Below are 17347 nucleotides of genomic sequence, written 5' to 3' on the forward strand. Positions count from 1 at the left end.
ACAGTGCAAGAATCCCAAGATAGTGCAAAGCCAGCATGCTGCAACAATTCGAGAGGCACAAGAGTGTTGCACCGGTGTAGGATGACACAATGAGGTGTGCAACGGTGCAAGATGCATGGAGTGTTGCAGTAGCTCAGAGGTCACAAAGGGAGCACTTGTCAGCATCAGAGAAACTTTCAGCATCAAAGAATGTTTCTAGCCCAACAGGGAGGTTAGTTGGGAGTTTTTTTTATTTCTAGAGTTGCTGGAGCAATAACACTTGGGAGAAGTGTTGCATGCAAAAAATTCCAAAAGTTTAGGATTGGGTTTGATTTGAATGCCTTTCTTGTTGAGAGGGAGTGTTGAAAATAGCAACAAGAAATGCTAAAAATAGAAGTGGTAAAAATAGCACTTGTATAAGTAGTAGTTTAGTTACCAATGTTGGACATAGCAACAAGGAATGAAAAATGGAAGTCCTAAAAATAACATTTCTATAAATAGCATTTCAGGTTAGATTCCAATTTTAGTTAGTCCCTCAACTAAAATTGAGAAGTAATATTCTAATTTGATCTTAGCAGCTGTTTGTAAAATAATTAATTAATTCATCTTGAGTTAATTAGTTGTAGAAAATCAAACATGAAGTCTATGTGGGGACATGCAATAGTTTCTCCACTAATTGAGGAATTTATCCATCAATTAAAGAGATAAGGATGATTTGTAATATTGAGTTGTAATTAGCTGTCTCAGTTAACTAAGTCAAGTCTAGTTAGATTAGTTGAAATAGTTTGCTGAACTAAATGTGAGTTTAGTTAGTTAATGCTTGTATGCATGTAACTGCTGCTCTCCAGATAACTGAATATTCTCTCATAAATAACTCATGCATGTGAATTCAGTCAGAGATCCATTTGAGATCAGAGGAGGGACAATTTACTATCAGTTGGATGAATTTTTCCTATAAATGAAACTCATCCATGCAGAAGGATTTATCTCCTTCAGGTTTTTGTAGTTATTTCTTTGCCAAGTGAGCTGTGCGAGGTGGGAATTCACATAAGTGGAAGCACTGGACCCCAAGGAAAATTGCGCAAGGAAATAGGAGGCTTGGTAGAGGAGAAGGTTGTGAGAGCCTTTGACTATCTATGAGCAATATTGTTTGAATGCAGAGAGAGAAAGATAGCTTGAGAGCTGATTCTTTTTGTAACTTGAGCAAGATTTCCACTTGTGTGATAATACATAGATTGGGGTTTTAGGCTGAGGCTTTCCCTGGGTTATTTCTTTTGTGTTATGTGTGTTTGATTTCTCATTCTTAGTTATATGTGTTCTCTTGATCTTTCTCAATTCGATTAAGCTTCTGCAAAGTGTTGTAGAAGTATATCTTGTATTGTATTTTAGTATATTGCATAATTTTTTGATCTACAATGGCAATTTCTTCACTTTATGTTCCTTCAAGTGAGTGTAACAAGATGATTTGGGAGGCGCACTATAGTTGGTCACAAGATGTTGCGAAATATATCAGATCTAACACTACCTGCACCATCACCAACCCAATCATCAAGAAGAAAGGCTTGTACACTCCTCTGCCTACTACCAGCTAGCCATGGGAATCCATCTCCATGGACTATATGTATGGCCTCCCTTATACCAAGCATGGTAATGACTGTGTATTTGTGGTCATGGACATATCTTCTAACATGGCTATATTGGCAGCCTTTAATAAGAGTGTCACAGTAGAGGACATTGCCAAACTCTTCATTGAATGAGTGTGGGTACATTTTGGGATCCCATAGATCATTATATCATATCAGGATAGCAAGCTCCTGAGAAAATTCCGGTCAAGCCTCTGGGCACTATTAGGCACCAAGCTCACCAAATTGACTGACTTCCAACCCGAGACTAATTTCCAGACGAGGGTTGTCAATAGGATGATAGTGCGCATACTCCGCATGTACAACCCCAAGAATCCTCGAAATTGGTATTAGAGTCTTCCAAATGTGCACCATAGTTATAATAGAGCTCTCCATAGCTCGACTGGTCATAGTCCCTTTCAAGTGGGTCTAGGATTTTAACCATTTTGTCTTATTGATGTTGCCATGCCTCATGTGACTATGCAGACATAATCCACACATGTACTATTCGAGGCTGATAAGCCGACCATATTTATTGAGTGCATCCAACACATCTTCTAGTAGGTTTATGACATCTTGGAGAAGTCAAATGCCAAGTGCAAGTACTGACATGATCAACATCGGGTGCCACACAAGTTTCAGGTGGTGTTACCGGGAAAAGTGTCTATTTAGAACTGCTCTATCCCACTAAGGTGTGATAGCTGCCTTAGAAACAAACAGACAAAAACTACTTTTGTATTTCCTTTATGAATTAAAGATAGAGGGGGATAGAAAGAACCGACCTGTGTCTTGCACTAGTCCTTTGATCCAATCCCTCTCTTCTTTGACAACTTCTAGCTACTTGCTCCCTTACTTGCCCAGCTTCACCAAGTACCTGTAAGATCACAGAAGAAGAAAAATATACAAAGACATGGATCTATATTCATAAACAGCTTAGGATCAGATTTAAGCTAACCATACAAATGTAACAAGCATCAATGATACAAAAGCATGGAGGAGAAACTAAAATAGTTTTTATTGATATACAAGAAGATCCAAGAGGATTTACAATTGATGATTCCTGACCCAGCATCAACCTCCCAACAAAGAAGCCCCTCTTCACCTCCAACAAAGCATAAATCACCCAATACTCTGATATCTATCTCAAAACCAACAACAATTCCTTATAATGTGCAAAATTCCAGCCTCCGGATCTCTGGGATGAGGGATCCATATATAGATGTATGCAAGGAGGATGAGTCAGCCTGTGATTTGATTAGTGTCTTCTCTCTGTCAGTTCTTGCTTCCGCTTGGAGACTGAAAGCCTCTTACTAATCCTTGGTCGAATTCAGTGAGGCAATTGTCATAGGAGAAGATTCTGGAAGCTTCCATTGTCTTTCCACCTCGCGGAATGCAACTGCCATTTGTCATTTCCCACTCAACGCACCCTCATAGTGCATTTAGGTGCGCTGAAACGCACCTAGCTAGTGTGTTTAGGTGCTATGCAATGCAGCTAGCCAGTGGAGTAGCTGAAATGATCCTATTTTGACTTATTCTGAGCAGTTTCTGGTGGAGAACTTCTGGGAGAAGTTGTAATTTGTTGACCTTGTTCCTTTAGGGGTTCGAACAACACTTTTAGGGACTTAGGAGCCCTTGGTTTATGGACATTTCATGCTTGGAGCTGCAAGGCACAAAAATGTCTATAACAATTGCCCCCTAAAGTATGAGGCCATTAATCGGGTGAAATGCTTTATTATGAGGATCCAAAGTTCTTTCAATGCTGGGAGGAGACCTGTAATAAGATACAATAAAATACATTATCTTCATACTGTTTTTCATGATCTAGCTGAGGCGGGCATTCCCATGCTCAGCGTTATAAATTCATTTTCATGTACGTAGGATAGACAATTGTCTGAGTGTAGACTGATGATTCTGATAGAGCCATCATCCTTTTGGTAGGATGATTATCTGTGCTGCAATGATGTACATTTAATGTCTTTATTTCCCTGGATATATATCGCAGCCCAGATGGATGAAACTAGATCCGGGGTCTTCAATCTCGTTCGATCTTCACTCGAAGTACAAGTCGATCCATGTGAGAAATGTTCTGAAGTCGAACATGGACAAACATCACTTGATTACCAGTCAATGATGTAAACTGTTAACAAGCGCGAGAGGAATCACCGATAATGATAATGATCCTCAAGGTACTGCAGTACAATTCACGTGGTGTGAATAAAGGACTTGGCATCGAACACCACAAAAAATCTTTCGGTCGAAGGCCATTGATGTAAACCTGTCGCCGGAAGTGAGAAACTTGCCATTAAGGCATGCAAGTTTCAAAGTACTGAATGGGGTGTTCCTAGACCAACTTCTTGGATAATGAGCTGATGTCGACAAGAAGTGATTCGCCAAAGGAGGGCCTTAATGAATCCCACATCAATCATATGGAATGGAGCAAATGATTTTGATGGAGGTGAAAACGATATGATGATATATGGTTCAGGGTGGTGGTCATGAAAGAATGGAGTATAATGTATGGTAGTGGGTGGGACACAGGTGACTTCTCTGGATGACTTCTCTTGAACATGTCGGCGACACTGATGTGATGGATTGGTAGCATTAACCCCAAATGTGGATGGTATGGTGTGACCATGGCGATGTGACTGCTGAATGAAGCAACACAACCCGACTCGGACACGGAGTGGAAGTGTCATGTTCAAGAGCGACTTGCTAGCAATAAAGATTCTTTGAGTTTTGTTCCCAATTTTTCCCCAGTCATTGCTGACTAGTACCTCTTTATTTTTGTCAAGCTTGAGGGGGATAACATATGCTTGTTCTATAATTTTCCCTTCAGGCAAACCCATCGCTATGTTTTAACGAGCCTAGCGATAGTGAAACTCGTTCTCGTCTAAAGACAAGTTTGTCGCTATTAATCTTTTTAACGAGTTTAACGACAAAGATAACTCAGTCCTTTTCATTTTTAGAGAGTCTGAAAAGGTACGTAAAGGTAACTCCAAAATTCCTTTTTCGTCATCTAATCCCTTAAGCCCGAAAAAGTATAAAACAATACAGAAGGGATGAATTTTCGATAGTTTTAACGAGCCGAACAAAACAAGCGCTCGATCTTTTTGTGCAATAATCCCTCAGGTCCAAAAAGATTAAAATCTAGAGGAGGGATAGCACTTCCTATCCCTTTAACGAGATGGAAGGCCAAGGACTTGGCAATCTTTTCATATTTTACGAGTCAGTTGAAAAGAGCTTAAAGAAGACTCGTCTTCTGAGGAACGAGTGATAAAACGGGTAGCAGCTGATTCCAGGTAAGGTTTTGAATTTTCCAATCACGGTAGTGTCACAAGGATGGCTAGTGAAATCACTCTTCGCAGCTGTTCCTCAAAATGGGTAAACAATCAAATGGAGGTGAATGATCGGCAAATGTAAAAGTGGAGGTGACGGTGCAAACACAACCAAGGCTTTAATGGCTGAAGTACTACATTCATGGTGGTTATTTACCGGGGAATAGTTCTTTTTTTAATGAGCTTAAACAGGTTGGAAACATTTGCTCATGTCTTATGTTTATTTTTTAACGAGCTTGAACTATGTGCTAAAACTGCTCGATGCGGGTTTATTTTTTAACGAGCTTGAACCCTGCAGTAACACTGCTCGTGGCGGGTTTATTTTTTTTAATGAGCTTGAACCCTGCAGTAACACTGCTCGTGATAAGTTTGCATGCCCCCAGCATAATAATGCAAATCGAGGTGCATGCCCCCCAAGCATCATTGCATTCAACTCGTTGGTTGGAATGAAGGTTTACCTTGGAGATCTTCGAAAGACTCGACTTTGATTTTACGAGATCGTAATCAAAGACTCGATTTGGAAAGGGAGTCATTTCATTTTTTAACGAGGTCGACACGAGATAAGAACCGTCCTCGGCATCCACTGTATTTACAGTATTTGATAGAAAATAAAAAACTGAAGGATGATTAAGGTTGCTGGAATAATCTTCGTGGTAATCCGGAAGATGGGAGTGATGGTGGTAATCTTCCCATGGTGCCTCTTCTTTCATCATTGATTGAATTATTCCTTCGTTTGTAGAATGTACATGTGACCAAGGATTTGAAGAGGTGCCATATTCCTTAGACCTATCTATCCAAACACTCGATGAGCGTTGATTTGGGGTTGCCCCCCAGGCCAAGAAAATTGATTGCTACAATATTTCTATGGCGATGATCCATGCTGACAAAATGTTCAGGAATCTTCCGAATCCATTAGATATAGAAGATTTCATATTGTAGGTTTCCACCGTGGCCACTTCTGCCAAATTACTCGGAGGCGGTAGGGAAAAAGTACCCATTAAGGCAGGGTCTTTTAGGAGGCCTACTCCAATATTTTGAAGCGAATGGTTGCTTCCATGGATCATTGGAATGCTTCCCGTAACTTGTGCACTGTTGGGGAGAAATGTTTGTTGGTCGACGATTGTAATTCCTCCTTGGAAGGGAAATGCAATCTTCCTGAAGTAGGTCGACACAACTGCGGCCATGGCATATATCCAGGGCCTTCCCAGTAGGATGTTGTAATCGAGGTTTCCGTCAATTACTTCAACATCAATTTCTACTGTTTTGCCCCCTAGTTCAACTTTCAAGTTACTTAAAATCCCGTATGGAGTGTATGATCGTCCATCAAATGCTTTTAACATTGTTGAAGATCGCGACAAGGGTGGTGAGCCTAAATTTTTCCAGAAACTCATCGACATAATACATGTGGATGCCCCCTCATCAACAATTGTTCGATGAATAGTTTTGTTGAGGGCTTTCACTTGAATAAGGAAAGCTAGTTGAGCTGGTAATTGAGGGTCATATCCTTTATGATCAAAGGCCACAAGATTGGAATCCATTGGGCCAATCCCACCTATTGCTGATAATAAAGCTTGCCTTTGGGAGGGGCAATTTTGCGGTACCTCAAGTGTCGACATAGCGAATGGCGATTGGGCCAGGTCCTCTACTATATTATAATTCTGTGCTACTTTTGCACGAGGATTAAATATCGATTTGTGTACTACTCCCTTTGGTGACTTTATCATTGGTTCAGGAATGATGGGTGGCACAACTTCAGTCAAAGTTGTTGTCGAACTACCAGGTTGTTCATTCGCCTTGTTATTCGATAGCTGTGGATTCTCGTAATCTTTATTCCTTGTCAAAGCATCATTTTGTTGCTCTGAGATAGACAACATAAGAATTTGGGATCGAGAAGCATTTTGATTAGCAACCAGTTTGGTTCCCGGGTTTGGAACGGATCAGTCAATACTGCTGAGGTTTTTGAACTATTAAATAGTTTGTTAACTTTAGCTTTATGTGGACAATCTCTCGTCCAATGATCCTCATCGGTTTCCTTTGCCCAGAAGGGTTTGTAGAAGGTTTTTCAGGAGATGACTCATCCTGCTTCTTTTTTCTCCCTTTCTTTTTCTTCTTGCCCCCTGGTTGCTTCAGTTGTTTTCCCTTGTCAGTCGACACCGCATTTGCTTCCAAGGCAAGAAGTTCCTCATTTGCATTTTGACTAGAAATCTTATGGGACTTTTTAGATGTAGCCTTTGTCGATTTCGTGTCTGTTGCACCAATCACGCCATCGCCGGCATGAGAGTCATTGCTTGATTTAGGAGGAGGAGGAACTGAGAATTCCGGTCTAGGGGCGTCAGGTATTTTATCGTAGAGCGTGCCGGACTGAGTGTAAATCAAGTCCAAATATTGCGCACGAGCTATAACTTGCTCTTCTGTGACGACTCCCCCTTTTGCCACATCTTCCGTGATGGAAGGCAGTAATGACTTAATAAACCATTCAGCTAATAGCTGATCGGGAACATACGTTTTCACCATTCTATGACGACGTTGCCATTCGTGTATATGATCAGATATGTGAGTGGCCATCGTCTGTTTGAAGTTGGTAAGGAGTTCCGTTCCCGTTTCGTAACTTATCAGTAATTGAAAATGGGTTAAAAAGGTTATGGCTAGGGTACTGAAGTTGTCGAATGAAGCTCTAGGAAATTCGATGTACCATTTTGCCACCGGACCAGTTAACGTCCTCTGAAAAAGGTGAAGTCTTATCGAATCATCATTCAGGGTGCTTGATGAACACCATAGATGAAATGTCATCACATGATTCGACAGATCTTCACCCAGATTTCTATTAAATTTAGGAATATCTGACGGAAGTTTATGCGGAATCGCTGGCCACCAAGGGGCATAAGCAATTGGATCATTCGTCAGCCGGTTTAGATCTGGTAATTATAATGTTGCTACAAAGGGCAACTATTGATTCAGGTTAGGCGAAGCATACCCAGGATAAGATGGAATCGCCTGAGCAGTGGGTCTTTGCATACCAGCATAATGTATTTGATGCTGGCAACTTTGACAAGGTTGATGGGCATAACCATTATAATATGGTTGTTGATAACCATTTTGGAAATGCAGTTGCCCATTACTTACAAAGACTTGTTGCTCAGGTCCTTGATATGATTGTTGGAATTGCAGTTGTTGGGATTGAACCAGCCCTGGTTGTTGGACCATTTGCTGTTGTCCAATACTGGATGATTGACCAAGATGAGGAGTCATAGTACTTGTTTGAGCCTGAGTCGCTCCAGATAGGGAGGCACTAACCTGAGGTTGTGATTGAGTCGTTGAGACAAGAGGCTGTTGTATTGCAAACTAAGAAACTTGGGGTTGACATAAAACAGGTAGTGCTTGTACTTGCGACACAGTCACCATAGTAGGTATAGTGGGAGTATTCGACACAGGGTGGACTGGTTGCATTGAATATACAACCCTTGGTTGCTGAGGCAGTATTGGTACCCAACCGCTGGATGTAATTCCAGTTTGACCTGAACTTTGTTGTAAACTCCCATATGGTTGTTCTCTGGGAGGGAACAATGAAAAGGCATACTTCCCTCCATATGGTGGAAATCCAGTACTTAAAGGGTAAATTGGCATTTGAAGACACATTGGATCAGTTTGTTGAGTTTCAACATAAGAAATACCAGATGATAATCCGGATGAAGAAATAGGAACAGACCATGTCGTCGAAATAGTACCTGATTGGACTCCGGCTTGTTGTTGATAACTTGCCAGGACAGATGGTATACCGGCGAACATTGTTGGAGTAGCAACAGGAGGTTCTACTGCTGCTGTGTCAGACGACACAGTCCTAGATGTCGATGGTCGTTCAGACATATCTAGTCTATCCAAAATATTTTCTAGCGATTCTACAAGAACTTTGCAATGAAGGGAGACTAACTTCTAAGACCAACGAGGGAACAGTGACGTTATTCCGATTAAAATAAATTTTAGACACTTTCACACAACTTGTTTTTTCAATTTTTAAGAGTCGAGGAAAAACAAAAGATGACTCTAGTCGCCTTCGATTTTTAATGAGCCTAAAGTGACAAGTGCTCAGATGGACCTTTTTCGTTAAGGATTCTGGAAAGGAACGAAAGGGACTACTCTGGAGATCTAGGTAGACGGAGTACCAAACCAATCACAAAACTGCAGAATACTTTTTACGGTACGGCAGTCAATCTTCCCGAATGCTGTCTTCAGTGCATTGCGATCGATAGGGCGACAAACACTGCTTCCTATGGTTAAAGGATTTAAGCCTATAGGGGTCTCCCAAAATATACTCGATGGTGCGTGGAAGCACAAGTCCGTACTGGCACTTATCACCTCAAAGTGGAGGAATCACCCAACCATCAGTGAGGACAACAGTTACCAGGCTTTACGACGCCGGAATACGTCTCTAGCCTAGACCTCTAAATGTTGTGTGTTAAGTTCCAAAGCGTTGTTAGATTCATTGAATTTATTTTAAGTTGACCTTTCTTATGAAGTTTTCCTTTTGGGTTCACCACGAGATGTAGATGTAATTCCTAAAATGCAATCTAAAGATGATAAACAAACTTTTATCTGTTTTCTGCAATGAAAATCCTAGCTACTAGGGGAAAAGAAAGACACAATCTTTTCACAAAGAGCAAAGAGCACACTGTAAATGCACTTTCCTAAATCAAGCCAAACAGACTGTCAATATGCAAATGTACATGCATGTATTTGTTTTCGACTTTCTTAGTATTGATGCTAAAAAGAAAGTTGATGTACAAATCTGAATTTGCTTTCAAGCGACAAACACAAACAAGCTTTTTTTCGAAATCAAAAGATAAAGACGATTACGACACTTTATGATTTTGAAATGAACACTCGTTTTTGACACTAGAAACTAACAAATTCAGACCAAAGGCAATAGTAAAAGTATAATCGACCATCAACAGTAATCAAACTTTCTCCTATGATCGAAATCAACACTTGCGATAGATCTAAATCAAAGGACGACAGTACGACTATTCTACTTTTGCAATGGAAAACTGTAAATGACTCAAAAAACACACAAAAACATCTACAGTTCTTTTGTACAAAGGAGGCGAAATAACTGTAAGGTAAAGGGGTTTTTAAACAGACATATACTGATCACAGGCTGCAAAATTCAGTGACAAAACTGGAAAGAATGAAGCACAAGAACCTTAGCTGCACAGGGCTAGTCTGATCAGCGCACCTGTAACACAGAGAAACTGGATTGCAGCACAGGTTGCCCTTTCGGGAAGTGCGCTGAAATGCAGGAACTCTTAACAGTGCCTACGCTGGGCCAGAAACGAGAATCTGTCCGGGTTCTGGGTCACGGTTTACAGTTCAGTCTTTGTTTTTTGGCCGAGTAAAAGTAATCAGTAATGCACAATCAGGGGTAGACCTATGGAGGGTCTAAGAGCTATCACAAGGGCAATCAGATCATTTGTGAATCAGCTGTTCAAATCATAAATAGATCTAGTGAATGGATTGAAGCAACAAATGTCTACTTTGCATTTGTTGTGGCAAATGCAGTTCGAATGCTACTTATACGTTTATGAAACAAACAACAACAAGATACACAAACAAACTAATTAGACATTCTCCCCAGTGGAGTCGGCATTTTTTTACCGAGAAAAGTGTCTATTTAGAACTGCTCTATCCCACTAAGGTGTGACAGCTGCCTTAGAAACAAACAGACAAAAACTACTTTTCTATTTCCTTTATGAATTAAAGATAGAGGGGGATAGAAAGAACCGACCTGTGTCTTGCGCTAGTCCTTTGATCCAATCCCTCTCTTCTTTGACAGCTTCCAGCTACTTGCTCCCTTACTTGCACAGCTTCACTAAGTACCTGTAAGATCATAGAAGAAGAAAACTATACAAAGACATGGATCTATATTCATAAATAGCTTAGGATCAGATTTAAGCTAACCATACAAATGTAACAAGCATCAATGATACAAAAGCATGGAGGAGAACTCAAATAGTTTTTATTGATATACAAGAAGATCCAGGAGGAGTTACAACCGATGATTCCTGATCCAGCATCAACCTCCCAGCAAAGAAGCCCCTCTTCACCTCCAACAAAGCATAAATCACCCAATACTCTGATATCTATCTCAAAACCAACAACAATTCCTTACAATGTGCAAAATTCCAGCCTCCGGGTCTCTGGGATGAGGGATCCATATATAGATGTATGCAAGGAGGATGAGTCAGCCTGTGATTTGATTAGTGTCTTCTCTCTGTCAGTTCTTGCTTCCGCTTGGAGACTGAGCCTCTTACTCATCCTTGGTCGAATTCAGTGAGGCAAGTGTCATAGGAGAAGATTCTGGAAGCTTCCATTGTCTTTCCACCTCGTGGAATGGCACTGCCATTTGTCATTTCCCGCTCAACGCACCCTCATAGTGCATTTAGGTGCATTGCAATGCACCTAGCTAGTGTGTTTAGGTGCTATGCAACACAGCTAGCCAGTGGAGCAGCTGAAATGATCCTGTTTTGACTTATTCTGAGCAGTTTCTGGTGGAGAACTTCTGGGAGAAGCTGTAATTTGTTGACCTTGTTCCTTTAGGGGTTGGAACAACACTTTTAGGGACTTAGGAACCCTTGGTTTATGGACATTTCATGCTTGGAGCTGCAAGGCACAAAAATGTCTATAACAGGTGGGCGACAAATTTTTCTTACATTTACAGAGAAATTTCTTTACCAGAGCCCATCGGAAGCTCCAGCCACTCTGATATGGTCCTTACACCATTACCAAGGTTTTGAGAGACAATTCCTCTGAGCTCAACATTCGCCCATTTCTTGGCCAGCACCTAGTATTCAATGTGGACCACCTTCGACCATACTTCCCACCATTGTTGGACATATTAGACATTGTAGAACAACTTACACCAATAGAGTTAAACCTAGACTACATGGAACAAGCCACAAGTAGTTGGATTATGGACATACAGATCAAGAACACTTGCTAGCAAAATATCCAACTATATCGGGTTGTCAAAGTTGGCCAGCTCCTACACTAAGGCAAGTGGCTCTCTAGGGACCATGTTCAACAGAAATCTCCTCACCTCCTGGAGGCTCTACATGTAATGGTGACCATTGCTTTCTAAGGGGGGAGGAATCATCTTGGTAGTTATTGGTTGCCATCCACCTATCCCACCTAGACCTCAAGTCAACTTCATTTGTTTCATTCTTTATTTCAACATTTATTATTTTTAGCAGTTTTTCATCTCTTGAAATTATGGAGCAGTTTTGACCCCACAAAGGAAATTTTTTATGTCCATTGTAGGCCCATAACCATAGGGAGGGGAGTAAGAAAAAACATGTAATACTCAGAGAGACCTTTCTAGCAAGGTATCATATGCACCAAATAGAGATAATATGACCAAGTTATGACCCCGAGAAGTTAGCTACCCAGCTAACCCCAACGGGGCCCACAAACTATTAGAATTACATCTCTAAGCTTGTGATGGGTGAGGGTGGACAAATGTCTAGGACAGTTTGCTAAGTGGATGCTCATGGAATCTTCCAGAAACTTTGCCTGTGCCACTTGCCTCTCCGAATTCGCCCAAGGATGAATAAGGGATCTAAAACCATCTGTTATCCCTTCTCTGATGGAACCAATTGTAACAAGTGGAATGGCAGTAATCAAACCCCATGGATGACTCAACCCTTGCACACATCTATAAATGGATTCCTCATCCAAGAGATCTAGGGGTTGAAATTTGTTGAATTGCAAGGAATCACTGGTAGTTTGTAAGTGAGGAGAGAGCATTGTATTCTTGTTGGAGTGATCTTGCTATTTCATGATGTGAAGAAGGATTGAAGCTGGGAGGATGATGCTGGATCAGACAACTGGGTTGTAATTCTCCCTTCTATCAATAAAACTGTTCAAGTTTTCTTCCATATGATTGTGCAATTGTGAATGTTATCATTTGCGAATGCTATCATTTGTTCTTTATATCTATGATTCTGTAATGTTTATGTTGTAATAGATCATGATGCTTTGATAGTTCTTGTTTTACTTGTGCAGGTACTCTCCAAGCATGTTAAGTACAGGGAGGAGTTGCAACATCTGTCAAAGAGGAGAGAGATCAAGCAAGCGATCAAGTACAAGTTCCAGGTTGGTTCCATTATATTTCTGCTACCTATTACACATAGAATAAATCATTGAATTTATTTAAACTATTGTTTCTAGGGTAGATGCCAAACCTAGAGAGCTAGCATTCTTTAGGAATACTAGTTTTCCCAGAAACATCTGGGCAACTTCAGAGGGTATTTCCTGAGGTAGTTTGGCATTACCTAAGGAAAATTTGAAGCAATCTATTTGTAGTTTCGTTGGAGACAGATTGATTTATTGGATTTACAGCCCAATTGGAAGATATTTCGAGGAATTTGGGGCTGCAAGGCTGCAGACCCATCTAGCTAAAATCTGAGACAGCAGCGACGGAATTTTTTGTGTTTACTCGACTGGTCAGCATCACTTCTCCCCCTTGGCCTCCTTTGCCTACAATGCCCGAATCACCATTGCCCTAGGTCCCTGCACAACCCTCCTGGTAGAAATGGGCGGTATTCCAGTAATGGAGACTTTGACGGTTGGGCTTATGGTCTCCTACATCCTTGACTCCTTGCAGCTCAAGAAAGGCACCTTCTTTAGCATCTGGTCAACCCTGCTAGTCTCACAATTGGCATTCATGCTCAGGGGTTCGACTCTCTCTGCCATAGATTCCTGGACTATGTACATACTTGTCGTGCTCGTGTGCTCTGAGGTGAATTTTATGATAGCTGTGTGGGATTCGCTTCAATTCCAGTGGCTCCAGCTCGAGAATCCATCCATAGTCGTAACCCTAAAGTGGCTCTTGTTCGCCTGTATTCCATTCACAGCGTCGGTAATCTAGACGTGGGGGGCTGTGGCGACCGTGGGAATGGATCATGCGCCCTATTATTTTATGACAATTCTATGCGTCTTCTACTGGCTGTATTCTCTACCACAACAGTCGTCTTTCATGACCAATGCCACAAAATGATAAGGTGGTCAGCTTGCAGACAAAGCCCTGATTCTTGGTCCACTCAAATGCACACTTCATACCCTAACTCTGTTGTGTTTTCCTCTGTTGCTTTACATCAGATCCCACCATTCCATCATTTTTTCTTCCATGGCCACTGTCTACGACCTCTTCCTGCTTTTTTTTATGCCCTTGCTGTTTCAATTATATGTGTCGGCTTTTGTCGCATTGTGGTAAATTTCAAAGGATCCTCCTTTGCTTCAACAGATTCGAATCATTAATGGTGCAATTGCACTATTGGTTTTGATTGTGTGTCTGGAAATCAGGGTTGTCCTTTATTCCTTCGGGGGATATTTGCATGTTTCCCTCCCTGGAACTATGTGCTGGTGACAATTATCATGCTAGGAGGAGCATTTCCAGTAGGAGGTTATGGGATTGGTCTAGTTAACGATTCTTTTGGCTTGGCTGCATTTAATGGCTTGTCAATTTTGGTGGCTTCAACCGGGTCGATTGTCATCGGCATGCCACTCAAGTTATTGCTCGCACCAATTATTGATGGTTTTTATATATCATAGTTTTTCATTAAGAAGAACCTGTCATCTTATTTCATATTTGTTGTCTCAACAAGCTTGCCAATTGTATGGTTTGTTGTGCACAACTACTAGGATCTCAATATTTGGTTAGTTGTATGGCACTCAGGTCCATTTTCAAGTTCATCATTGCAAGTGTTGTGCTCGCCATGGTGATTCCAGGCCTAGCGCTTCTTCCTCCAAAGGCTCGTGTTGTGACAGAATGTGGTCTTATAATCCACACATTGCTAATCTACTATTTTGAGAAAAATGTGCAAGTGTAATTACTGTCACAAGTTCGGCGACATGAAGAAAGATTGCCGACAGAGGATTGCTTCTGAACAAAAGAAGTAGGGAGGGTCTCATCAGAAAGCAAATGTTGCAAAACATTTCGAGCAGAAGGAATCTTCCTTTTATGCCTTTGTGGCTAAGAGGTCCTCAGATCATGCCCCTTCTTCTAACTGGTACATTGACTCTGGTGCATCACGTCATTTCTCTCACATGCATGACTGGTTTACTGACTTCTCATCTTTCAGTGATTTCGTTGTATTGGGCAGAGGTGAGGAGTACACAGTGGTTGGCGGAGGTACAGTTCAGATCCAGTCTGATGGGCACACACTCATATTCCTGAATGTGTACTATGTTCCTGGTATGGAACTTAATCTATTGTCTATCAGCCAGATTATGAGGAACTCTCCTCAACTCGATGTGGTGTTCAGTGCACACAAGTGCTCCATTATTGACAGGGAAACTTGTCTTATGGTTGTTGTTGGCCTAGAGGATCATGGACTATACAGGCTTCTTTACACTGGTGATTCTCCAGAAGTGGCTCTAGAAGCTCGTGTTTCTCCCATGAGCACTCTGTGGCATCAGAGATATGGGCATCTAAACATTTAGTATCTCTCTCAACTATCTCAGGAGGGACTTGTTTCAAGGTTACCTAATATTCAAACTCAGCATTTGGGAGTGTGTGGCACCTGTCAAGCTGGCAAGCAAGATCGGTCTTCATCAAGGATGAAGAATCTTGGCATGCATCTAAGGTACTCCAGTTAATTCATGTTGATATTTGTGGTCCTATGAATACATCTTCAGTTACTAGTTGCAAATATTTTTTGCTTATTGTAGATGATTTCAGTAGAAAGATGTGGGTGTACTTTCTAAAACATAAATCTGATGTATTTAGTATCTTTAAGAAGTTTAAGTCCTTAGTTGAAAAAGAGTCTGGCTGTAATAGCACAACTCTTAGGACAGATAACGGTGGGGGCCAATCTTGTTCTTCTGCTTTCTCCAACTTCTGTGATACCCATGGCATCAAACGCCAATTAACTACACCCTACACTCCTCAGCAGAATAGTGTTGTCGAATGTCGCAACTGTACGGTTGTTGAAATGGCTCATTCCATGTTACAACACAAGAGTGTTCTAAACAAATTTTGGGCTGAAGCAATGTTTACTATTGTCTATCTTCTTAACCAATCAACTACTCAGGCTGTTAAGGGGAAGACTCCAGAATAGGTTTGGTCTGGCTGTAAGCCTAAGATCAGTCACCTCAAAGTGTTTGGCTCGGTTGCATATGTTTGGATTCCAGCTACTAAGCACTCTAAGTTGAATTCCAAAAGCTAGAAACTCATGATGATAGGGTACAGTGATCACCAAAAGGCCTACAGGTTGATAGATATAGACACTGATCATCTTATCTTCAGTCAGGACGTAGTATTTGATGAAGACAGAATGTTCTTTCAGTCTTCTCCTTCTGAGCAGTGTTCTAAGGATCAATCTCATAGTGTTCTTCTTCTATTAGGTCCACCTGATGGGAGGGATGATGTAGCATTAGTATTTAATGATGCACTACCTGAGTTCCCTCCAGAAAATAATTTGCCTCTAATTGTTCCTGTTGTTCCTGAGCCTCCTCCACCTACTCCAGATATTGTTTCTTCTACTCTCCGGCCTAAATGGTGGGCTAAAACTATTGGTGATCTCCAGCATAATGAGCTCCTTGAAGTCAGAACTTCCAGAAATAAGAGCAAACAACAGCCTATAGTAAATTTTGCTCTAATGGCTAACCTGCACAGTGTTTTTGAGCCTCAAACCTATTCAGAGGCTAAGGGTATATCTCAGTGGGAACATGCTATGGAAGCTAAATTCTAGAGTCTTCAAAAGAATCACACTTGGACCCTTTATGATCTTCCTGTAGGGAAGAAGCCCATTAAATGCAAATGGGTGTGTAAAGAGAAATACAAAGCTAACATAACCCTAGACAAGTATAAGGCTCTCCTCGTTTGTCGAGGGTTCTCACAAAAGGAAGGCATAAACTATGAGGAGACCATTGCTCCTACAGGCAAGATGAGTACCATATGGCTCGTTCTTGCCTTAGAAGCTCAGTTAGGTCAGAAAGTCCATCAGATGGATGTAAAGAGTGCTTTTCTAAATGGTGACTCACAAGAAGAAGTCTACATGACACAACCTCCAGGATTCAAGGTTGCCAATCAAGAACACAAAGTCTGTAGATTAGTCAAAGCGCTCTATGGTCTGAAACAAACCCCTTGGTCTTGGTACATGAAAATTGATAAGTACCTAATAGATCATGGCTTTCAGCGAAGTCCATCTGATGCAAACCTATATATCAAGCATATTGGTGATGATATTTCGTTTATGGTTGTCTATGTGGATGACCTTACCATTACTGGCAGTTCAACACATTTGATCCATGGGATCAAACAGGATTTATGCATCACTTTTGATATGACATATTTGGGACTTCTTGATTACTGTTTTTGGGTTGAAGTCTAGCAGATTGAGAAAAACATCCTTCTCT

General features: G+C 41.1%; 1 pseudogene; it reads left to right on the top strand.

Moving 5' to 3' along the window:
• Positions 1 to 16680, top strand: part of LOC149144942 (uncharacterized) — a 58973-nt pseudogene extending 42293 nt beyond the window's left edge.
• The last annotated feature ends 667 nt before the right edge of the window (positions 16681 to 17347 follow it).

Source organism: Pinus tabuliformis, chromosome X (genome assembly GCF_031772625.1).
Source record: "Pinus tabuliformis cultivar Carrire ecotype Pingquan chromosome X, CPIR1, whole genome shotgun sequence".
Classification (NCBI taxonomy): Eukaryota; Viridiplantae; Streptophyta; class Pinopsida; order Pinales; family Pinaceae; genus Pinus; species Pinus tabuliformis.